Source organism: Protopterus annectens, chromosome 4.part1 (assembly GCF_019279795.1).
Source record: "Protopterus annectens isolate FY-2018-M chromosome 4.part1, PAN1.0, whole genome shotgun sequence".
Lineage (NCBI taxonomy): Eukaryota > Metazoa > Chordata > Ceratodontiformes > Protopteridae > Protopterus > Protopterus annectens.
Window position 1 is genome coordinate 295,067,658 of NC_056734.1, and position 25,910 is coordinate 295,093,567.

Consider the following 25,910-nt stretch of genomic DNA (forward strand, 5'->3'; position numbering starts at 1 on the left):
TTCATGTATTAATTTCATGTATTAATCAGGATGGATATTTGAATGGGGAGTAAATGGCTACATTGAAAAGAAGGAAAATGGGAAGGTCACAGGCAGGAGGACACAGAGAAGAACAACATGTAGTACATGCAGCATGGAAGGGAGGCACAATAATATCTTTTTATTGGGATAGGTACCTGGCTTTTCTTTATAAAGAGAGGGGGGAAAGGGATGGAAGTATAAAAGGAAGATGCAGTTAAGAAAAGAGTGTAGGTCAGGGTGTAGAGACAGACATATAACAAAATTGTCAAATTGATGTGTACCCACAAAGAAATGGGGAGACAGGGAAAGGACAAAAATATACTGAAGGAAGATAGATAATGATAGTGATTGTTACAAAAGAGATAAGATACAGAATGTGACACAACAGGTAGGCACCCACCAGGCTGTGGGTAGGGATAGGGAACTAGCAGCATGCTGTTTTCAGCCTATAGATAATGAATCAAGGTGTCTGGTGATAATGGCCACGTCATCCACTTGTGAATGAATGCTTGGGGTCAACAGGTTGAGTGTATCTGCAACCTACTTCTGAAGGCTCTCCATCCAGGCCATACACCTGCTTACTACTCTCTGAAAATGACATCCTCCCCAGCAACTTCTGAAACACTGTGGACAATGGTAACCAGCAATCTACTTGTGAAGTGCTAGCACCCTCCAATGAGCCTCTCCAAGACTCATCACCATTACTTTCCTCAGCTATAGCCTCAGCAGGAGCAAGTGAGTAGACACATTGGGAAGTTTGCCATATGCAATCTATACTATCAAGTGGTAGACAATATATTACATGTGGGTCAGCATATATCAATAGAAGTAATTCTACCAGGATGCTAGCCTCACTTGCCTCCTTCAGTAGGTGGCATGGTGTCTGTATCATTCTGACACTTGATGATTTTACTTTTCAAAATAAGCATCTTTGGTAATATTAATGTTCAAGGTTTAATGTTCAAGTATCAGTAATTCATTGTTAGCCTTTTACATTTGATTTCTAAAAGGTCTGTAGACATAAAAAGAGCATAATGCCATATTTATAGATGGCATAGAGTGTCAAATTAAAGTCGTACCTAATTTAACAGCTGTACTTACCATACAGAGGTGGTACCTTCTGCTTAACTTCATCCTCCCATCAACCAAGGAGGACAGGATTGTGTTGCTTCATGTCACAGTAATGATGATGGCATTGCACTCCTGCATGTGGGATGCCAGCTCCATGGCTGTGAGGCTCTCTATAGCCCTCCTACATAAGTATTCCAATCCAGTCCTTATGGAAATATTTTAGACTTCTCACACCACCTCTGTGCTATAAAAGGAGCACCAGCCTCTCCTTATCCTGCCTTTATATCTCATCTTGAAACACCTTAGGAAAATAGCAATTAACTGATGCCCAAAACAGTTTTGTGTGTCCCATCCTTTGTGCAATGTCAGACTTCACTGGCAGCTTTTGCACAATAAGAATAGGAATTGAATTATTATGGTTCCCATGGCACATTAAGGTGTGAAACATGGAGTCCTCTATCCATGAGTATGTTACTGGGAAGGCAAACTCTATAGTGACTCTCTCTGTACACAGTTACATATGGCCCAAATTCACACATGCTGAGAATGAGATGGTACTACAGACCCTTTTTTTCCATGACTGATGAGTCTTTGCTGTCAATGCCACTAACCAGCCCCTCCTTGAATGTGAAATTGTGAAATTTCAGCTGAAATTGTCAGCAATGTTAATGCATTGGGTTGAAAACCCCCCACACACCCCAAACGTATATACCCACCCCAAAATCACTATATCTGGGATAAAAGGGAATATTCTCAGAAAAGGCCATCTTGGACTTCATATATGTAACTCTGCTTTTCCATCTATTCATTTTACATGTTTCAGGACTCAGCTTTGAGGGTCCCAAAATTTCAAATGGTCACTGTAGGGAAGACTTGTAGCGATTGATACAATAAACTAGAACGACACACCTGGGGCATCTGCAGCTGAAACTCTCTATGGTCTGTCCAGCTCTGACCCAACAATCAGCACTACACTTTGGGAGTTTGTGGAGGTGGTACTGTCTTTAAGGAAGGCCAAAAACTCATCTGCTCTGTAAGAGGTAGCTTGGTCAATGGCCCACCACCTGCAGCCCTATATTCCTGTGCCACAGTCTCTGCTTTATGGGTGGTGGCATGCATCATATGTGCTTCACTATGTTCCACCATGTCATAGTTTCAACTGTCTAAACTTCAGCTGCCTGCTCTGCTGGGAATTGATGGGGGGCCTGCAGGAGGCAACTCTGCTGTAACTGCTTCCTAACTATAATATGACCAGGATGCCATTTATGAATCCACACTGCAAAAACATGCCTTCAACAGCCCAAACATAAGGTCTATAACCTTTCTGGTTTGTGACACTAGTGCCTAGTTGTACCCCTGTTTTGTCTGATTGTGTGGATTTCTGGTAGGTGTCATGAGCCAGGATGTCAAGATATATCTGGCATCACAAATAAGATGCACCTGTGGGAAGTTACTCCTCCCAGCCATTAGTACAAGTCAAATATGCACTATACATGGGAGTCATGATACTGCCCAAATGGCCTGTGCACACATAAGATGACGGTGTGTGCATTACTGGTTACCTGGCAGTTGGAGAAGTGATACAATTTGTGGTTCAAGTACCTCCTTCTCAAATCACCAAGTGGTGTCTTTATTTCAGTGAAGGCACAGTGTATGATACCCAGTACCTCACTGAAATCAACTATGTCATAGAACTCATGCATTGTGTTGGCTGTTTTCTCTATGGACTGGGGTACATGGGAACCACATATGTTCCTCCACATGCACGTGTCCATCGTAGGTCACTGAAAAGTCCCTACATCTAATATCAGGAAAACTACACATACCTCAGTATCCACTGGGACAGGTACTCCACAATCGCATGAGGGTGCAGACAAGGCTGACACATTTCCCTGATTTGTTTTATGGTGTCCTTGTCAGCACAGTATTAGTCAACAATGTCAGTGTTGTGGATGGCATGTAATATTAACTGTGTTCAAATGCCTGTTGCCACTTGGGGTGACATCACAGACCAATGGTAAAAGCAGCTGCAATGAGATCCTCCTGTGAATGTATATTTGCTAATGCTGCAGTAATTCCTAGCACGGTTGCTCAATATTCCCTAATAAAACATGGGCATGTGATCAAGTTCAAATAAAAAGTGGGCTCTACTCCATTATGCCACATTTATACATTTCTGAATCATACCTTCATCTTATCTTGCCTCACTGCTGTATGCAGCACCTCACTGATCAGTCATTAGCATGTATCCCAGCTGAACATAGTATTTGCATTAGCCATGTCATGCAGTTGAATTTTTGAATCACACACATCCTGTACATGGCTGTTCATCCTGCAAATTCACTTAGTACAATGTAGCAAAGCTTTCTAAATTTGGCCCATAGTGTGCTCATGCTTTCTATAAACACACAAAAAAAATTATGTTATAAACATAAAAATAAAAGTTGGATTGTGTGTTTAACAGTACCCCTAGGGCAAAAAGTATGTTAGAAATGTCCATTAAGCCCTAGAGGAAATAGAGCATCCAAGGTAACAATTGTTCTTCTTATTCTAAGACACAGTAATCAAAAGGGTAGTTTATAAATATTAAGTGTATGGAGAATAGTCTTCCATATTGAGAGGTGAGGGTGTGGGGGTGTCCTCTTGCAAAAACTCTTGTTTCAGTGATTTTGGGGTTTCTGTGAGCTTTTTATCAATCACAGTCTTGGTATCACACATTTTAAAGGCAGTCACTACTACATCACATTTCTTTAAAGTAAGCTGGTCAAGTTATATAGAATGTCAAAGAGTTCACTGTCTAAAAACAAGTTTCCAGCCAGAATGTTAGACACTTACGCAGAAGAAGCTCAAATACCACCTAGAGGTCTGGCCAGAATTATCTCCCAACACAAAAATGCCTCCAATATATCAGAAATAAACTATAGAGACAAAAACTACACAAAAAATGACGACATTATTAAAACATTTGAACAAATATACTCTCAAATATATGGAGCACAAATACTACAAACCTCAAAGATAGAACTCTTTTCCTTCAAAAATGGAAATTCCCTAAACTCAATTTAGACCAACAAAAAAAACTAACTGAACAGATATCCATCAGTGAAATTATTACAACAATCAAACACTTAACAGCGCATAAGGCTCCGGGTCCAGATGGACTCACATCAGAATTTTACAAAGCATTTCCCCCCTTAATAGCCAAACTACTATACTATACACTGAATTACATAATAAACTATAAAATAAATGATCCACTTTAATGCCTCTAAAACCATCTTTATATTAAAAGAACACACAGACCCCAAAAACCCCGACAGCTACAGACCCATCTCCCTCTTAAATATAGATACTAAAATATTTACCTCTATACTTGCAAACAGAATGAAAAATCTGATAGAGAAAATCATCTCCCCAGAACAATCCGGTTTTACACCATATAGACATACTAGTGACAATACATTAACATTAGATGCACTAATATCCTATACTAATTGATACAATATCCACATCTACACAATGGTAGTGGATGCCCACAAGGCATTTGATAGGGTTAATCTAGAATTCTTACTCCAAACACTACCCTCCTTTAATATACTCAATAACTTCATTCAGATCATCCAAACTCTCTATAGCAACCCATACACATCTCTATATATAAATAAAACTTGGTCAAATAGGATCCTAATAAAAAATGGAGCAAGACAAGGATGCCCATGATCACCCTTCCTGTTTAATCTATACCTAGAACCACTCTTTCTATACATTAAGCAAAACACATAATGCAATCCTCCATCACCACACAACTTCAAAATATACCTCACTGCATTTGCGGATGATCTGAACATATACTGCACTACACCATATTCAGATATAAACAAAATAATAGCTGTAATTGAACATTTTCAACTATGTCTAACTACAAACTAAACCTCAGTAAAACTAATATTTTCCCCCTAAAAACACCCAAACTCATCTCACTAATACCATTGTTAAACACAATAAAAATAAAAGAAGAAACTAAATACCTGGGAATCACCTTTTTCCAGAATAACAAAGAAGTCTACCAACACAATGTAAACCTTAAATGGCAAAATATAATGCAAGACTGTAAAAGATGGAACAACCTAAAACTACCATTCTTGGCCAAAGTATCAATAATCAAAATTAACATTTTACCTAGACTAATGTATATATTCATAACATCACAGACGTCAATACATAATAAATTCTTCAAACAAATTCATACCTTCCTAGCAAAATTTATATGGGAACCCAAAAAAAAAAACATAATCTCCTATCCAAAATTAACACTCCCCAAAAGCAAAGGAGAACTAAATCTACCAGATTTTAAAATGTACTACTCAATCATTAACACTAACAGAATATTAAAAATAGCTGAACATAACCCGTCAATGGAAAATTGGTCTCCCCTTTGGGTGACAATCTATTATAGATATATTAGAACTCTAGGTTTCAATCCCAAAGCAATTCCATTCCTGAAGCAGAAAGAAATAAAAACTTATAACATTATAGAGCCCTTAAAACATTCTATCAACTTAGCACACAAACTCTTTCAATTCTTGAACCTTAGACAAGCCATGACAATACTGCAACCCTTCATAAAAACCCCAATTTAAAAATAAACAATAAGATGCTGGACTTAGTCCCTTTTCCCAGACTGAAAGATAAAACAATCCAAGATATTTATCCCTACCTTAACTGTTCATTACAAGAAATGAGGACCAACTTAAACCTCCTAAATCACACATAATAATCCTAAGACAAATCAAAGAACAGTGTTCCAGTTACCTCCAAAATGATACTATGACCAATAGTGACATAGAAACTTGTAGCAGGTTTTGGAAAACTATTATCACAACAAAGAAAACGATTACTAATTCATATAAAATGATAAATGAAATCAAATACCAGAAAGACCTCCTCTTCTCTAACTACTGGAGAGAAATTAAACCATCCATAGATGATCAGCAAATAAGCCAGGCAATGAATCTAACACTGAAGATTATACCCCTCAAAACGTTAGCATACACTCAGCTCATGATCAATAATAATGCTTATTTTACACCTGCAATACTACACAAATTTAACACATCAAAATCCCTTTCTGTCCACACTGTAAGGACCAGATAGCTGACTTAATCCATGTATTTTGGAGCTGTAAATGTGTCTATAAACTCTGGAACTCTCTCAAGGTACACTTACAAAAAAACGGATTATCAAACATTAACTTGGGAATTCACTCTATTACACATTCTCCCACCCAACATACCAAGAAAACAAGCAAATACACTTTTAACAATTTTCCTACTAATGAAACTGTATATAACTTTTAAATGGCTAGATACGATAAATATATCTTGGGAGGGTTTTAAACAAGTAGCTATACAACACCTTTTAGCTCATAAAATAGTAATAGATAAAAGAAACAAAAACATGAAATCCAGAGAGTTTTGGGAACAAACCTTTAATATCATATTAGCATAATTCATCACACAGCAACTTAGAAATACACTATAATGGAACCAAACAGCACATACAAGTTCAGATATTAAATAACTTGGAAATTACGAATGCATATACTGTCTATATAACTGTGGAATTACAGTGAAAGCATCTATGTACATAGTGTAAATAGATATGTTGTACAATCTATATCCTGTGGTATTTGACATCAATGTATGACATATATATACGGTCATGTTGTAAGATGTTTTTTATTTGTGACATTTACTAATGTAAAAATAAAAATAAAAATTATTGAAAAAAAATAAAAACAAGTTTCTGCATTATATATAAATGTGGTTCATGAAAGGTGACCATTTCTAGAGATGCTGCTTTATAATGTCTGCTACCCATGTCTATGTGAGAAATTTTTGAAAAAAACAATGTGTACATGGGCCAAAAGTAAATGCTCTATGTGTCCTCATTTAATGATGTGAAAGAACAAAGAGTACATAGAGATCAGTCTGATAAGACTTTTGAATATAAATGGAAAGAGAGATTTGTGGATATTGTCATATGAATGACTGATCCAAGAATACATGGCAGACTTTTTTCCTTTTTTTTTTTTTTTTTTGTAATAGGCAGAATGATGTAAGTTGCTGGGTAAATATGCAGCAAACAATTTTATTGGAGAAACAGGCAAGGGCATAGTGCAAACAATACACAGGAAACAAAACTAGTTTTACAATGAGAATGGTTTAACATGTGTAGTAGTAAGTGGCATGAGCAGAAAATGTTCCTGATTTTGACATCCCTAAACATGTAGTGAGCATCTGGGTTACTTTGTCCTATTGCGCTGTTCCTGTGTTAGACACAGTATTGTCATAAGGACTTCCATAAAGGCTCATGCTAGTTCACAAGGACTGTTGATTTCAATAAAGGTTTCCACTGTGCCATATTCATCTTGTCATAATTTGTTATAATACAGACGTTTTTAGACATTCTGTTGTTGTTATAGTGAATAACATTATTAAACACGCTGTTAAGTAGGTGTACCAATTTCTGTGTGTTTAAGACTTCATTATTTGTAAGGCAAACTACTATATTTTGCAAATAGTTTCATTGAAACCTACTAGACCTACTGATCTGAAAGGATCTGTGAAGCCTAACTCTGTATTCCCATGATAATTATTAGCCCTTATATTTTGTAATATGAATCACACAAGATGGGCCGAATAAATATATGTTGGAGTAATTATGTTTTCAGTATCCATGTGGGACATTGGTGCTAAACTGAAGGTGAGTTTGTGACTACTCATTCATTCATCCAAGTTATATTTGTATAGAACATGAAAAATACTTTGGTTTATGTGGAGTAAAATAGAAGTGATATTCTCTGTGATACATAAATATCCCTCCAGCATGTGTTGTCAATCTTGCAAAATAAGTCTGACAGAACAGGATCTCTTGAGGCTATGTATATGAAGCAGAGATTGCCTCTCAGTAGCCTGTATAATACTGTGAAAAGAGACAAGGCTCTGAGATAGTCTGCATAGTTTTCATGATTTAGGCCTTTGACCATTTTTTAGTGAGGAAAGGTTGTGGTCATTCCATCTGTGACAAGTCATTGAAGAGGTGCATATTGAAAGGGGCATCATGCTTAATGGTCAGTTTAATGAATTCCAAATACAGTAGAATAATAATGTCCCTGGATCTGGATCCCATATATTTGAAATAAGCTGCAAAATGAAAAGGACTTCCTTATAGCAGTGATTATGTGGTGATCAAAGGAGAGTTCATTGTTAAGATAGGTTCCAGAACTGTAACTACGGGATTAGTTTTTAGGGGTGGTGTTGTCAAAGGATATAATTATACATTTCTTGTCATTTAGGTTTAGTTCATGATGTTGGTACTAAGTATTTATTTTGGTAAGGTCCTCTTGTAGGATCCTGATAACACTCTGGGGTGTTTATGAGGGTACCACAATTGTAATCATCTTCATACTCGGTCAGGAACAAACAGTTAACATTAACTTTGACCTCCAAGAAACAAATACCAAAATGAAGTGTCCCAAGGAATGAACCCTGTGGTACTCCACTAGTGACAGGTCTTTTGGAGGAATTATTTGACTTTTTCCATTGTTGTATTTGTGATGCAAATTGTTGCCCAATGAGTTCCATAGTAGTTAATATTTAGCAGGGAGAGGTTAGCTACAACGTTTGAGTGTGGGATGGAGTTGAATGCCTTTGTGGGGTACAGATAAGCAAGGCACACTGATTTGCTCTCCCCCATTGCCTCAGTGACCTTTTTGAAGAGGTCATCCAGGTTATGTAGGCAGGGCTTGCCCTTCATGTATCTGAAATGGGTTGGGGCGAGAGTGTGCGGGTCACCTATATCCTTATCTATTAGTTCCATATTGATCCTATCCATAGCCTTTCAGATAAGATTGGTCAGGATTATGGGTTTATAATTACCAAGGTCCACTGTAGCCCCACCTTTGTGCAAGGAAATAATTGCTTGTGTCCTCCATGTGTCTATTACAAAGCTTTTTTTGATGTTAAAGTGTCTGACAATTCATGTTTTAAGATAACCAGTAGGCAGCCTTGTATGCTATCTTGCCCCATCTATGTAATATTCTTGGCACTGGATAATGCTTTGAAAGCTTGTTTTTGTGAGATTTGAGGATGAGGTTGATGTGGGCATTTGATCTGTGAAAACTGGAGAGTAGAGGATGTTAAAGTTGGAGCTGAATTTGACTGCTAGACAATTGTTTATGTCCTCTGGGTCTGAGTATGTAGTCATTTGCTATTATATCTGTGCAATCATAGAAACTGTTTCTGAGATTTCTAACACTGATAAAGAAGGCTTTGTGGTTATCTTTCTCCTGGGTAAGCATGTCTACTTTTTTAAATTATCCTTCTTATTGGCTTAGCTTTGTAAATCTTTTTTGGGACATTACTTTGCAGCAAGTAGGATTGCTAAGTATTATAAATTCTTGTCAGCAATGTTCTCCATGCTTCCACAGCTGTCTCTATTTTGGTTCATGAATAATCCATCTGCTTTCTTGATAACTATGCAGCCCTTTTAATTTTCTTTCATGTCAAACAGATCATAATATATAAAATATCACACATTCAGGTAAATAAACATTTTTGATAAGATACTGCAGAACAAGTACATTAAAATTATCCTCACTGCAATATCTTGCAAAGAACCATGTAATAATCATAATGTCCTAACAGGTTTGAGCTCTGCGTTCAAATAAATAGCTGTGACAAATAAGCTACATTCAGAAAAAAACATTAGAAATGCAAGAACTTCCAAAAATCCAAAGAGACTCAGAAATGGCTAGGCAATCCAGTGCGTAGAATAAACTTCCATTTATTTTTCACAAAATAGAATATATCTGTTTATCTGTCTGTCTGTCTATTTATATGGTTGTTTATACGCATGCTACTATTTGAATGGCAATTTTATTGAATATAAACTTAGTATGTTAAAATGTTAGAAAGTCCATTTAATTTCATTTCCATTTAACTGAAAGTCCATTTAATTGAATGTAGAACAACTATAATTTATTATGTAAAGCAAATGTAGAATATGTTAAATTACATGAAAAAGCTTTATGAGGTGACAAAAATTACCCATGCATAACTGCTGCTGGTATAGTTTATCCCCCAGACTCTGCAAGCCTTGCATGGTGTGCAGGATTAGTGCAGGAGCTCCAGCAGGCAATATGTCTGCCGTGCGATCCAGGAATAGTATGCAGGGGGCGTGCACAAGCGTTCCTGCCCTAGTCCTGCACGGACTAAGCCCCTGTATGCATATTACCCCATTTGCAGGAGAAATCCATGCAAATTAGGTGAATTTGTGATCCAGGAAGTGGGAAACTGGCCATGCAGGGCTAATGTATTCTGCAGAAATGTACTCAGTTAGCAACCGAGTACATTTCTACAAATTCCAAAACTGAGCCGTGACAGCTCCAAATAAAGGGTGCATATCATTCAGGAAGCATGCCAATGGCCAAGTATAAGGCCACTGGTATTGAAAACAGCTTAAAAAATAAAAAAAAAATCAACTTTTATTTTTTTTAGCCCTTCTCGGCTAGTTAAGCGCAGGGTAGCTGTGCGCAAACAGGATCGGGGGCAAATAAGAAAATAAACCTAAAATAAGCATTCTAACTAATATCACTATTCTGCCATTAAAGTCAATGGCAGGCAGAAAACAACATGGCCAGTAAGTAGTGGTTGGTAATGGGGAAGGCTCAGTGTGAGAGATGTAACTATGCATTAGCAGGCAATTCTATGCAAATGAGGGGAACGATAGTGAAACCCAGTTTCCCCCAGCATGCTAGTCAGGTCCCAACAGTGTAAGAGTAGGAATAGCTTGGTGCAAGCCTAGGAGTTAGGTTACATCATGGGAGTGTGTGTCAGGCATACTGTAAGTGGATTGGAGCCCTGTTGCTCAGGTTTCCTCCTAGCTAAGCATAGCTAAGCAAGGGGGTGTGTCTGAGTCTGCCTAACACTCATTACATGGCTTAAACTGGTGTGCAAGTCGTACACTGGGTTTTAAAGGAAAAGAAAATGTAAACAAGGAAATAGCATCTCTGTGCACATTTGAGCACTGTGTTTGCACGGCGCGCCCCTGGGCTTAAACAGGAAGGCAATGGGAAGGGAAAACAGCAGAAGGAAGGTAATCAAGGAAAACTAGTATAGCTGAAAGGTGAAATGTATCAGAATCAGCCAATTACACAGGCAGCAGACCAGCCCAGCCTAGAACACTACTATAAACTAAACAAACACCTTCTCCTCTGGTTTATCCCACACTCTACACCACCAGTGTATACAAGCGGGGAACTTTTGACAAACAAAACAACAAAATGATAAGGGCTGCAATAGCTATCATACAACAACTTGTGGAAGAGGCTGAGGGTGGTGAGGATGTGAATGCTGTCGACCAACCCACAGTCAGGACAGGGAGAACAGTGTACAGACCCAGGGTAACCTACCAGGGGCTACATGAGCTGGTGATAGTGGAGTACTATAGGGTGGACAGGGACCTCCTACAGCAACATTTTGAGCTGTGCTGGCCACGAATGACACACAGAACTAACAGAGGGGAACTCATCCCAGTGGATACCAAGGTATGTGTAGGCCTATGAATACTAGCTACAGGTACCTTCCAAAGGTCAACTGGGGATATGATGGAGATCTCAAAGGCATCAGCATCCAGGGTACTCCACCAGTTCCTGGATGCCATGTCAGCACATGTTGGTGAGCACGTATATTTCCCCAACACCTGTGAGGCATTGGCCAGCAATATGCAACTGTTCCACCAAATAGCAGAATACCCTGAGGTAGTGGGTGCTATAGATTGCATGCACATATGCATCAAAGCACCGCCTGATGAGTGGGGTAGGGTCTATATCAACCACAAGGGCTTCCCCTCTATCAACCCGCCAGGTCATGTGCGATTCCCAGGGCATAATAATGAATGTGTGTGCTGGATGCCCTGGAAGCTATCACGATTCCTACATCTGGCATCTGACGCAGCTGTACCAGAGATTTGCCATTGGGGATATCCCTCACGGTCACCTAGTGGGGAATGCTGGATACGCTCAGGAGCCGTGGCTGATGACACCCATCAGAAATGCACACACACCCGAACAAGAACTCTATAATAAAGCACACGCACAGACCAGAATTATAATAGAGTGTGTGTTTGGGATGCTCAAGTCATGGTTCCAATGCCTGGAAACATCTGCTGGAGCCTTGCAGTACTCATCAGCTACATGTACCCAAATTGTCATTGTATGTGCCATGCTACACAATATGATGCTGTGGAAACAGCTGCAGCAGGAACAGTATGGGACAGGGCCACACAGCCCCCCCACCACTGCCAAGGCCTGCACAGGCACAGAGTGATTCAGAGGAGGAACATGCTGAGCCTGCCCCAGTAGGCAGAAGGAGGCATGCCCAGTATGCCCTGGCCTTGGCAAAGAGGAATGCATAGCACATACACTGACACAGGAGGGATCTAGGGAATAACACCTCTCTCTGACTCTCACATACAGTATAAGGGATGCCAAACCTGTGCTCAACCATGTGTATGGAGTATACTATGTGCATCCGACATAGGCAGCCCTGCAGCACCACCCTCAATACACGGACACCCACAAGGTAAGTTACTCACACATGCCAGTCAGGGGGTTCACATACCCAATAACAGTCACAGCCAGCAGGACAGGTGTAGACAAACATAAACAAAGGCTGTGCTGTGGCCTCTGAATGAAGCCTATGGGTAACCCCCCCCAGGCCTGCTAAGACAGACTACAGCAGGTCAGGCAGTGGGACATTAGTTCTGAAGGGTACGAAGTCAGACACTAATATGTAGGTCAATCAAAGTTAAGATCTGTAATACACTGATATGCCTGTAGGCAGCATGATAGGTTAGAATACAGAATGAAATGGAGTACCTGACATACCAGTACAGTCATAGCAAATGTGTACAAGTGCCAGTTGTGCCCCCCATCCTATGTAGCAATGTAATAACAGTCAGGTGTGCCCCCCAATCCTGTGTAGAAATGTATAAATAGTCAGGTGTGCCCCCGCCAGCCAACGTAGAAATGTAGTAACAGTCAGGTGTGCCCCCAATCCTTAGTAGAAATGTGGAAATAGTCAGGTCTGCCCCCCCCCAGTCCTGTGTAGAAATGTAGAAATAGTCAGGTGTGCCCCCCCAATCCTGTGTAGGAATGTAGAAATAGTCACATGTGCCCCCCCAATCCTGTGTAGGAATGCAGAAACAGTCAGTTGTGCCCCCCAATCCTGTGTAGAAATGTAGAAATAGGTGTGCCCCCATCCTACGTAGAAATGTAGTAACAGTCAGGTGTGCCCCCCAATCCTGTGTAGAAATGTAGAAATAGTCAGGTGTGCCCTCCAATCCTGTGTAGGAATGCAGAAACAGTCAGATGTGCCCCCAAATCCTGTGCAGAAATGTAGAAATAGTCAGGTGTGCCCCCCCAATTCTGTGTAGAAATGTAGAAATAGTCAGGTGTGCCCCGCAATCCTGTGTAGAAATGTAGAAATAGTCAGGTCTGCCCCCCAATCCTGTGTAGGAATGTAGAAACAGTCAGGTGTGCTCCCCCCAACCCTACTTAATTATGTAGTAATGGTCTGGTGTCCCCCCAATCTGATGTACACACGTCGTAACAGTCAGGTGTGCCCCCCACTGCCCTATGTAGAAATGTAGTAACATGTATGTGTAGGTATAATACCAGTGGAGCACAGATGCACAGAGGTGGCCAAGGTAGCAGGATAGGTTATAACATCTGCACAATATGCAGGCATGTGTGTGTTAGGTTGGTGTGTCTCATATCGTGTGAGAGTGGTCGGTATGTATGCATGTTGAGGTAAGCCTGGTGGCCATTGTCCACTACCACTGATGGCAGGGACAAGTCTTCACAACTGCAGTGCCATACACAATACCCATCAGTATAACACAAGCTAGCAGTAAGCCATTGCAAATGTATGGCGGTAATATGTGTCACCATCTGAAAGACTGACATGGCATGGCTGTTGGGCTGGATATACAAGCAGTATACAGGGGAAAGTACCCCAGGCATACAGTATATATTGTGTCACTGTGAAATGGACACACCCTTGGAAAAGTACATACAGGTATGCATCACATTATCTGGTCCTGTAGCAGGGGATACTGGTGTTGTCTGCCCAAACACTCGCAGATCACAAAGGACGTAGGACTGATGTATTGGGAAACAGCTGATGTACCTGCACATGCAAGCATAACTGGAATGCCCAATGCATATCTGTTTGTCAGATGCAAGTAGTGTCCATAGCACACCTACCCCAGCTCATGCAAACTCCACCCAAAGGCATCTCTCTGGTCATATCCCTGCTGTGGGGAATGGGTTCAGTAAGACCCCACCTGTATATGGCAATAGCGGAAGACTGCAGCATGCAGTGCAGGTGGCCCATGTAGGTGCATCTCTAGCTGTAGGTAGCACCCTGCCAGCATCCACACCACCTGAGAAAGACTGTTAGAAGGTATTGGCATGAACACCTATCACACTTACTCTGTCACCCCAGGGGAATATACTGTATGGTGGTCTGGGACTGTAGGCCTGACAGAATGCAATGACCTGCCATATCTGGCATGCAGCAACACCTAATGCCCCACAGGCATCTGCCAAAGGCCTGTGTCTCAAACATACTGCCAATGCATGTTATGTCATGGACACCCAAATAACAAAATAACACACTCCATATAAGTCATATGCAAGGCCATGTGGACAAACCACAGTAACATATCCACCATGTCCCACTGTATGAAGTGTGGACCAACACTAACACATGCAAGTGATGGGGTGATATCCTTAGGGAAAGTATCAGAGAATGTATGCATAATGTATGGAAGAGGTTAGAATAACGGGGGGGGAGCATGGGCAGCATGGAATGTGCAGGGTGCGACACCAAGCTGGGTGCAGACACTATCCCTGGCTGCAAACACATACATTGGTGGCTACACACCTGCTTGTACATCACAATAGGGAAAATGTCCTGACCCATGGGCCTGCCCCTGGCTAACCTGTGTGAATCTGTACAGCTGTAAGGCATTGCCACAGCAAGATAAGCCCATACTGTCATGTTGATGGGCATACAAGTATGGAATCCTCTGCCAGCAATGTACCAAAGTGCTGAATTGGATACACAAACCCAGCACCAAGTGTCTGCAGCTCCACCTCCAGAATGGCATAACTTACCATGAATGCATAGGTGTCTGCCCACAATACCGGACACAGCTGCAGTCACCCTTGTCTTCCAAGACATCACTGTGAGCAAGAATGTCCACCTGACAGTACATGGGGACAGAAAACATCACTGTGTATAACAGTACACGTCTGAATATCTCTGCTAACAGCAGTACCATGCAGCTGAAGTAGCACAGACACAATCACCTACAGTACACACTATCCCCTGCACAGTTTGTCCCCATATTGCTAAATGATCGACGGATACCCTGCAGAAACAGTATGCTACCTGTAGGTGTACAACACAAAGGTATGCACTGCATTACAAACTACCTGGACTCGATCCCCACATTCAATACAGACGGTCAAACTGGGCATGCTCACACACCTATTGAAATGAAGGCAATGTCAGTCAACAACATATTGAAAGGTCATACTGGGCATGCTCACACACAAACAAATAAAGGTCATGTCTGCAATCACCTGTGGACCAGACATATGTGGCAGTCGCAGATGCTAGTGCATACACTCCTCAGTATACACCACTCATGCTTTGCACACACAGTGGATAGGAATACAGCCATATATCTAAGGACAGCACACTTTAATAAGCCAAAAGTAAATGTACATAGATGTGTGGAAGAGGGTGACTGTGGCAAAGAGCCATCCAGGCCTGTCCTACTCAGCACACAGCCAAAGGGCCACAGCCACATGAGTTTCAGCTGTCACTCACTGTAGATACTAGCCCCTGGTATCTTTCAGCATTACAGATTATGTGGTGCAAGTGCTAGCTGTGCAATATGACTGTACAAGTAAGTAGTCATCTAGCAGCTGTATACAAGTACCTGTGGAATATGACCCTGTGTGTGCCCGCATGTGGTGTGTCAACCTCTAGATGAATGGGTTATGACCCATGCGCATACACTGCCCTCCCCATAACCCTACTATGACAAGCCTGCTGAGGTCATCCACTGTGAAATACACCTTTGGGAATGCTGTAGCCCCATTATCTCTGTTGCACGACCTATAACTGTTTACTGCTGTAGTGTGATAAACTAGTTTAGTAAGAGTTCCAATCCCAGACATGGTAACTGTGTGTGTGCCTGTCTCTGTCTGTGTAGGGAGCTATGCTTTTTAGGGTAGTCACACTCCCTACAATTCAAATGCCCTACTTTGGTAAGGCTGCTGATGTCATCCACCTAGAAATACACCTATGAGTAGGTTGTAGACCAGTATTCTCTGTAGCGTGTCCCATAACTGCATACTGCTATAGTGTGATAAAATAGTTAGGTAGGAGTTCTAATCCCAGACTTGGTAAGTGTGAGTGTGTGTGTGTGTGTGTGTGTGTGTGTGTGTGTGTGTGTGTGTGTGTGTCTGTCCCTGTCTGTGTAGGGGGTGACGCTTTTTAGGCTAGTCACATGCACTACAATTTAAATGCCCTACTTTGGCAAGGCTGCTGATGTCATCCACCTTGAAATACACCTCTGGGTAGGTTGTAGCCCAGTACTCTCCATAGCACATCCCATAACTAAGTACTGCTGTAGTGTGATAAAATAGTTAGGTAAGAGTTCTAATCCCAGACTTGGCAACTGTGTGTGTGTGTGTGGGTGTGTGTGTGTGTGTGTGTGTGTGTGTGTGTGTGTGTGTGTGTGTAGAGAGCAATGCTGTTTAGGCTAGTCACACTCCCTATAATTCAAATTCCCTACTTTGGCAAGGTTGCTGATGTCATCCACCTTGAACTACACCTTTGGGAAAGGTGTAGCCCAATAATCTCCATGGTACATACTATAACTGCGTACTGCTGTTGTGTGATAAAATAGTTAGGAGTTCTAATCACAGACATGGCAACTGTGTGTGTGCCTCTGTCTATCTAGTGAGCAATGCATTTTAGGCTAGTCACACTCAGTACAATTCAAATGGCTTACTTTGGCAAGCCTGCTGATGTCATTCACTGTGAAATACACTTTTGGGGAAGGGGCATTCCAGCAATCCCCATGGTGCGTCCTATAAGAGCATCATGCTGTAGTGTGATATAGAACTCTGGTAGGGGTTCTATTCCCATACATGGCAGTTGTGGATGTTTTGTGTGTGTTTCTATGTCTGCATAGGGAACAATGCATTTTAGGCTAGTCACACTCAGTACAATTCAAATACCCTACTTTGTCAATCTTGCTGATGTCAATCACTGTAAAATACACCTTGGGAAAGCGGTAGTCCAGCAATCCCCGTGGTGCATCCTATAACATCATCATGCAGTAGTTTGATATAGAACTCTGGTAGGGGTTCTATTCCCACACATGGCAGTTCAGGATGTTTTGTGTGTGTTTCTATGTCTGTGTAGGGAGCAATGCATTTTAGGCTAGTCACACTCAGTACAATTCAAATGCCCTGCTTTGGCAATCCTGCTGATATCATTCGCTGTAAAACACACCTTTGGGGAAAGGGCATTTCAGCAATCCCCGTGGCGCATCCTATAACAACATCATGCTGTAGTGTGATATAGACCTCTGGTAGGGGTTCTATTACCACACATTGCAGTTGTGGATGTTTTGTGTGTGTGTTACTATGTCTGTGTAGGGAGCAATGCAATTTAGGCTAGTCACACACAGTATAATTCAAATGCCCTACTTTCGCAATCCTGCTGTCATTCACTGTGAAATACATCTTTGGGGAAGGAGTACTCCAGTTATCTCTGTGGCACATACTATAACTGCATAGTGCTGTAGTGTAATATACTAGTCAGGTAGGAGTGCTAATCCCAGACATGACAGGTATGAGCGTGTGTGACTCTGTGTTTGTCATTTGTATCTTGTGTGGAGGTGGTTGTGAGTGTGTAACAACTGGACTTAATGTGGAGTGGGTTTTGCAAACTTCTTATATGGTGGCCCAAGTATATATTGCAATATCCACCATACAGGGATAGCAGATGTGAAATAGCTGAGAGGTTGGGGTGCAGATCCATACCCTTAAATTTGACATCAATGCCAGCTGAACAACGTTATCAACCCCTTGCATTACCTAGGGAACACTCTCAACTCATGTCTCATACACACACACACGCACACACACACGCACACGCACATGCACACGCACACACACACACACACACACACACACACACACACACTTGCCTAGGCAACAGCCACTATGTTGGTAGTACCCTGCAAATTGCCCACTGATAGTAACCATGGAGTGATTGCAGTGTGCCACAGAGGGCATGGCACCCTGTCCATTAGTCCAACAGGCATGTACATGCCAACAGTGGACCTCCCCCATGTTCCCCACTGTACACCTATAACACCTGTGGTGCCATCAGATGTGACCTACAAATGACATACCATGCCTGAAACACAAGCCTTGTATGGACAGATGCCACTGACACCAGGGAATACCAGTATCATGCTATCAATGTAGCTGCAAAGTCAACCTGCTGTCCATTAACAGTTCCTGCAAGTTTGTGTCACACACCTACCAGTGCAGGGTATCAAACCCCTGATGACTATGTAGGGCTATCACATGTCCATGCAGTTATTGGATATGACACATAGGTTGCATGTTGATGAGCCTTCAGAATGTATATGTGATGGTGAGTGACATCTGCAACAGTGATATGGTAGCTATGTGTGGAAACAGGTCAACACACAGGAGGGGGATGTGCCTTACCTGACAGACTGTAAGTGCTGCTATATAGCATTTGGAGTAATGTTAGTTTAACAGGGTGTGTGTTTGGATATGGCTGTCCTACATGTTTTAATACCTGCTGTGTCAGTGCTATGATTATGAGGAAACACCCATCTGTAGGGTCATCTGCAAACTGGCCACTGTGGGGCCTTTTGTTTCAGGTGTTACCTACAGAGCACCTATCTGTGAACTGCAGAAGGTAGTGTGAGGATTGCCTTCTGTATATGGTGCCAGCCATCAGAATTACTGACTTCATATCCCTCATAGGACATATGTTGCAACAAACCCTGTTACAACAGTAATTTTATGAGGTTACCACAGCAACATGTCAATATTGGCCTGTGTATGTGCCTCCAACTACTACCCTTTCAACCTTTGTACATATGTCATGCAGTAAGGGGTGCATATGTGCTCTAAACCATAATTAGTGACATCATATCTGATAAAAAGCCAGTGAGATATCAGACTGCTGCACATGTTATTTATAGTAGGGGTTATATTTGATGACATAACCTGGACATTCTGTGGTTGTGTGTACAGTACTGAGGTATGTGTACTTATGGTGATTGTTGGCAGTGTTTGTATTAATATGTACTTTGGCCTGAGTACAGACTGTGGTAGATGTCATTGTTTTTAGTCCTGTTCTATCTGATGTTACATGCTGCTCCACTGTATGTTACCCTATCAGCTTACATGTTTGTAGGGCCATACACGCACATGTCCCATACCACAGACAGGCATTGGACCACACTGTGTAGTGGCCCAGTAGTGTGTGAGTGGCACATATGACGTTGGTGTTGAACAGATAGTCCATGTACTGTCATACTATGCTAGCATACCATATGTGGCTGTGTTCACATTGGTTGTGGTTATGCACTTTCACACAGGTGTATGTTACTCTGTGATGTGGCATTCCTGTAGAGCCTGCTATATATGCAGGTATATGTGCATTCCCCCATAGGAAATGTAGGCCAGTGTTGAGATAGTCTGCCTGTAGCTTGTGCAGTGCTTTGTTACATGCCTAGCAGCTTAGTGTACTTACCCAGTGAGATGTTATGTCCAGATACTTGCCAGATGTACTGCTGCTGGGCCAAAATAACAGTCATGTATGTCAGACAGAGCAGTGGGATGCTGAACAAATGTATGTCAATATCTAGTGGGTAGTATGTGGCTATGGCACCTCTGTACCAGCGGTTATTATGTGGCAGGACAGACAGGGCTGTGTGAATGCATAACCTATGGGGGAACATGTATACCAGTAGTCATGTGTTATACCCATCTACATGGCTGTTAACATTCACATTGTCAGGATTGGTCCACATGTCTTTTACTAAGGGGTTATGTGTATACCTCTGGACTGTCCAGAGTGTGTCAGACTGTCCACATATATTGCCCATTATCTCTGCTGTAGTCCACAGGAGCATTAGTTGCTATCATTGGTACTCTACTATGATGTCCTTGGGATGTCTGTCAGTAGCCAATGGTGCAGATGTTAAATGTAGATGTGACCTCCCACACACACCATATCTGTGAAGGCACTGCCTATTATAGTAGCAATAGTCTACAAATATACCTGCTATACATACCTGACATCCCCTTGCAATACGAAGTTGGGACTATAGGGGCTGAGGTAGGGCTACCCTCCATGTTCAGGACATATGGTGAAGATATATGTACATATAATTATCCAGATATCTATATAGACATACACATATGCATATCGACATACATAGATGGATATGTATATGTACAAAGATATACATATAAACACCTATATATATATATATATATATATATATATATATATATATATATATATATATATATATATATATATATACAGAACAATATATGTCTACACATATACAGATAGTGATACATATGCACATATATGTATGGATATCTACATATATATTGACAGTAGTAGGTATATCAGAATAGATATGTATGCACATATAGTTATTGATATCTACATATATATACAAATATAACTAGGCATATCTGTACACATAGGATGTACATACATATATAGCTATATATATATATACATATAACCATATATATATATATATATATATATATATATATAACAGGCACTGGGAGGCAGTGGAGAGTTACCGAATAGCTGGGTAACTACAGCAGAACTAGTAAGAGAGACTGCTAGAAAGGTGCTTGGTGTGACATCTGGACAGAGGAAGGAGGACAAGGAGACCTGGTGGTGGAATGAGGAAGTAAAGGAGAGTAAACAGAGGAAGAGGCTGGCGAAGAAGAAGTGGGATTGTCAAAGAGATGAAGAAAGTAGACATGAGTATAAGGAGATGAGGCGCATGGCAAAGAGAGAGGTGGCGAAAGCTAAGGATAAAGCGTATGGAGAGTTGTATGAGAGATTGGACACTAAAGAGGGAGAAAAGGACCTGTACCGATTGGCTAGACAGAGGGACAGAGCTGCGAAAGATGTGCAGCAAGTAAGGGTGATAAAGGATAGTGAGGGAAAGGTACTCACAAGAGAGGAGAGTGTGTTGAGTAGATGGAAAGAGTATTTTGAGAGGCTGATGAATGAAGAGAATGAGAGAGAGAGAAGGTTGGATGATGTGGGGATAATGAATCAGGAAGTGAAACAGATTAGCAAGGAGGAAGTAAGGACAGCTATGAAGAGGATGAAAAATGGAAAGGCTGTTGGCCCAGATGACATACCAATGGAAGCATGGAGGTGCTTAGGAGAAATGGCAGTGGATTGTTTAATGAAATTTTGGAAAGTCAGAGGATGCCTGAGGAGTGGAGAAAAAGTGTTTTGGTACCTATCTTTAAGAATAAGGGTAATGTGCAGAGCTGCAGTAATTACAGAGGGATAAAATTGATCAGTCACAGCTTGAAGTTATGGCAAAGAGTAGTAGAAGCTAGGTTAAGAAGGGAGGTGATGATTAGTGATCAGCAGTATGGTTTTATGCCAGGAAAGAGCACTACAGATGCAATGTTTGCTCTGAGAGCGTTATTGGAGAAATACAGAGAATGTCAGAAGGAGTTGCATTGTGTCTTTGTAGACTTGCAGAAAGCATATGATAGGGTGCCTAGAGAAGAGTTGTGGTATTGTATGAGGAAGTTGGGAGTGGCAGAGAAGTATGTAAGAGTGGTACAGGATATGTACGAGGGTAGTGTGACAGTGGTGAGGACTGCAGTGGGAGTGACAGATCCGTTTAAGGTGGAGGTCAGATTATATCAAGGATCAGCTCTGAGTCCTTTCTTATTTGCAGTGGTGATGGACAGGTTGACAGATGAGATCAGACAGGAGGCCCCATGGACTATGATGTTTGCAGATGACATTGTGATCTGTAGTGAGAGTAGGAATCAGGTTGAGGAGACTCTGGAGAGGTGGAGATATGCTCTAGAGAGCAGAGGAATGAAGGTCAGCAGGGCTAAGACAGAATATATGTGTGTAAATGAGAGGGAGGGTAGAGGAATGGTGAGGATGTAGGGAGTAGAGTTGATAAAGGTGGACGAGTTTAAGTACTTGAGATCAACAGTTCAGAGTAATGGTGAATGTGGAAGAGAGGTGAAGAAGAGAGTACAGACAGGGTGGAATGGGTGGAGAAGAGTGTCAGGAGTGATTTGTGACAGACGGGTACCAGTAAGAGTGAAAGGGAAGGTCTATAAGAGGGTAGTGAGACCAGCTATGTTATATGGGTTGGAGACAGTGGCATTGACAAAAAGGCAGGAGTCAGAGCTGGATGTGGCACAGTTAAAGATGTTAACATTTGCACTCGGTGTGACTAGGATGGATAGGTTTAGGAATCAGTATATTAGAGGGTCAGCTCATGTTGGACAGTTTGGAGACAAAGCAAGAGAGACGAGATTGTGTTGGTTTGAACATGTGCTGAGGAGGGATGATGGGTATATTGGGAAAAAGATGCTAAAGATGGAGCTGCCAGGTAAGAGGAAAAGAGGAAGGCCTAAGATAAGGTTTATGGACGTGGTGAGAGAGGACATGTAGGCGGTTGGTGTGACAGAGCAAGATGCAGAGGATAGGAAGAAATGGAAAGAGATGGTCCGCTGTGGCGACCCCTAACGGGAAAAGCCGAAAGATGATGATGATGATATATATATTATATATTTATATATATATATATATATATATATATATATATATATATATATATATATATATATAAGTGCTGAAAGCCCAAAATCCTGAAGACCATCAGGAGTGAGCTGCCTTAAGGTATATGGATGTACATTACCATACAATCCACCTCGGGTAAATGCAGGCCTACTGCCACCTGCCATACAGACTGTTCTGTTTGTCAGTGTGCTTGTGATGGTGTCAGTTATGCCTTGTTATGTAACAGTTACATCCCATTGCGTCAACTGAGGTCTTTACCCCCTAGGGATTGTCTATAGTGTAGATAGAGGCTGCTGAGCTATACATCTGCATTACTTACTGTTGATTTTTTGGTATCCTGTGGCCCAGTCTGTCTTTACTATTGTACTACTTGATGGCCTTGGCCTGGACAGCAACATTTGTTAATATTTCCAGACTACTGTATTAGTGTAACTGTTTCACAGTTGCATGTCCATGTCTAAACAGCTATATGACATGGCATATAGAACTGTAATAGTACACAAATACAGCTTTCCCATGTATGCATACCTGTATGTGGTGTTATATCCTTTGATCTTTCTGTGGGTATATGTTGCAGGCAATGATTGTCATTTGTATGGGTGGCTCATACAGTCTCCAGTTGGTAAGGTGGTAACAGTAGGAAAAGTGGTTGTTCCATATTGTGTGCACCTTCTACATATGTATCTTACTATACATATCTCTGCGTGTGTATGTGTAGTTACATATATATCTATATATATGTATATGTTTGTATCTGCATATATGTGTCTGTGTATATGTATCCTAGGGATGTTGATTGCTACCACATTGTACATTCCCTATGGGAGCCAGACTGTACTGCATATGTTACTGATACCAGCCTGACATCATACAGGTGGGATGGAGTACTGTTAACATCTTGTGCCCATGTCATGTCAGACCCTGGGTATCGGGGCTGCAACAGTTGGCAGTGTATTGGCAGTGACACATAACCCACAAACTCAGTGTGCCACTCAACCACAGCCCATAAGGCATAACAACGTACCCAATACTCTAGTCATAGGTGATTCTATAGTCAGGCACACTGATGATCCACTCACCAGGCTAAACAAGGAGAAAGTTACTGTCAGCTGCCTGTCAGGTGCCAGGATCCGCCACATAACACACACACTCAGGTCACTCCACAACAAGTACAAATATGATTCTGTCATTGTCCATGTTGGTGTGAATGACCTGAGAAGTACCTCCCTGGACTACATGAAAAGAGACATGGAGGAGCTGTCTGATCTTGTAGCCCAGGCAGGTATGACCCTAGCCCTGAGTAGCATCCTGCCATCACCCAGAATGATACCACAATACAAGGACAAAATGGTTGACTTCAACAATTGTCTCAACTCCTGATGTCATTCTAAGGGATCCAGTATCTATCTACCTGGGATGACATGATTGACAACCATGATGCTTTGCCAGAGATGGCCTGCACCTGTCGCCCTTGGGATTCCAGATACTGGCTAAGGCTCTTGCCATCCCTATAGTGCCTTTTTTAGGCAAGGTAAAAATGACAAATTCACCACCATAACAGGTACAAGCAAGCAAAATCTGAGGGTAAAGCTACTTAATGCTAGAGGTCTAAACCTCAAAATGCACTCACTCGAGGCACTCCTTAAAATGGAGAACATCGACATCTGTGCAGTGACAGAGATTGGGTTCAAGGCTCCAGAGAGCACCCCTGCATTACCAGGCTAAAATTCATACCACACTTTTCGGCCACCTTACCTGGAGCGAAACACTAAAGGCGGAGGCGTGTCTATATTCATTAAGGATATCTACACCTCTAGGCTAGTTGCTCAGCATAATGCATCCGAGACTATCCAAGTGCAACTAACTCTGGTCAAGACCGCAATCCAAATTGTAGCTTGCTACAGATCCCCCACCATGCCCAAGGATTCCCACTCCTCATTTCTTGATACACTGGAAAATATTAGGGTACAAACTAACACCCTAATAATGGTCGATTTCAACTACTTCGCCATTAACTGGGAAAACTACTCATGTACCAATGCTTGTGCTCAATGTTTTCAGGAATTCATAAATTCCAATGCCATGGATCAACTTATCCACACTCCCACTAGGGGAAGCAATATCCTAGACCTATTCATTACCAACATGGGCAACTGGTGTTCCACACCAGAGGTCAATTTCTTGTTGGTCAGATTCGACCACAAGCTAATCACCCTAGACATCCACATCCCACACCCCCCATTAGGGAAACCACCACAAAAAGTTTCTCCAAAGCCAACTTCATGCTTCTTAAGACAGAACTGGCAAACTTCACGGCACCCATGCTGACGGACAATAAAGTTACGACTGCTGAATCCTATACAAATGCACTTTATAAGCACTTACACGAGTGCATGGATCGTGCAATCCCTAACAAAACCTAGATGCTATCCTCCAAAAAAAGGAAGCCAACCTGGTAGTCCCTGCCATAAACAAACTCTACAACAGAAGAAAGAAACTGTTGCAAAAAAGAGTAAAATGCCATGATTGGAGGAACTCTGTGATCAGCCTCAGTAAGAAGCTGAGATCCTTCATAAAATCCTCCAAAGCTAGTTCTGAAAACAAAATTACCACTGATTCTAAAGACAACCACAACGCATTCTATAGCTATGACAAGAATCTCAATGGCAACACTCACATCTGCTCCGAGTTACAGCACAATAGCACTGAAGATACAGAACCAACTGATATTGCCAACATCCTGGCAGATAGGTTCAGTGTTAACTTTACCCCTCTCTCACCCCCTAA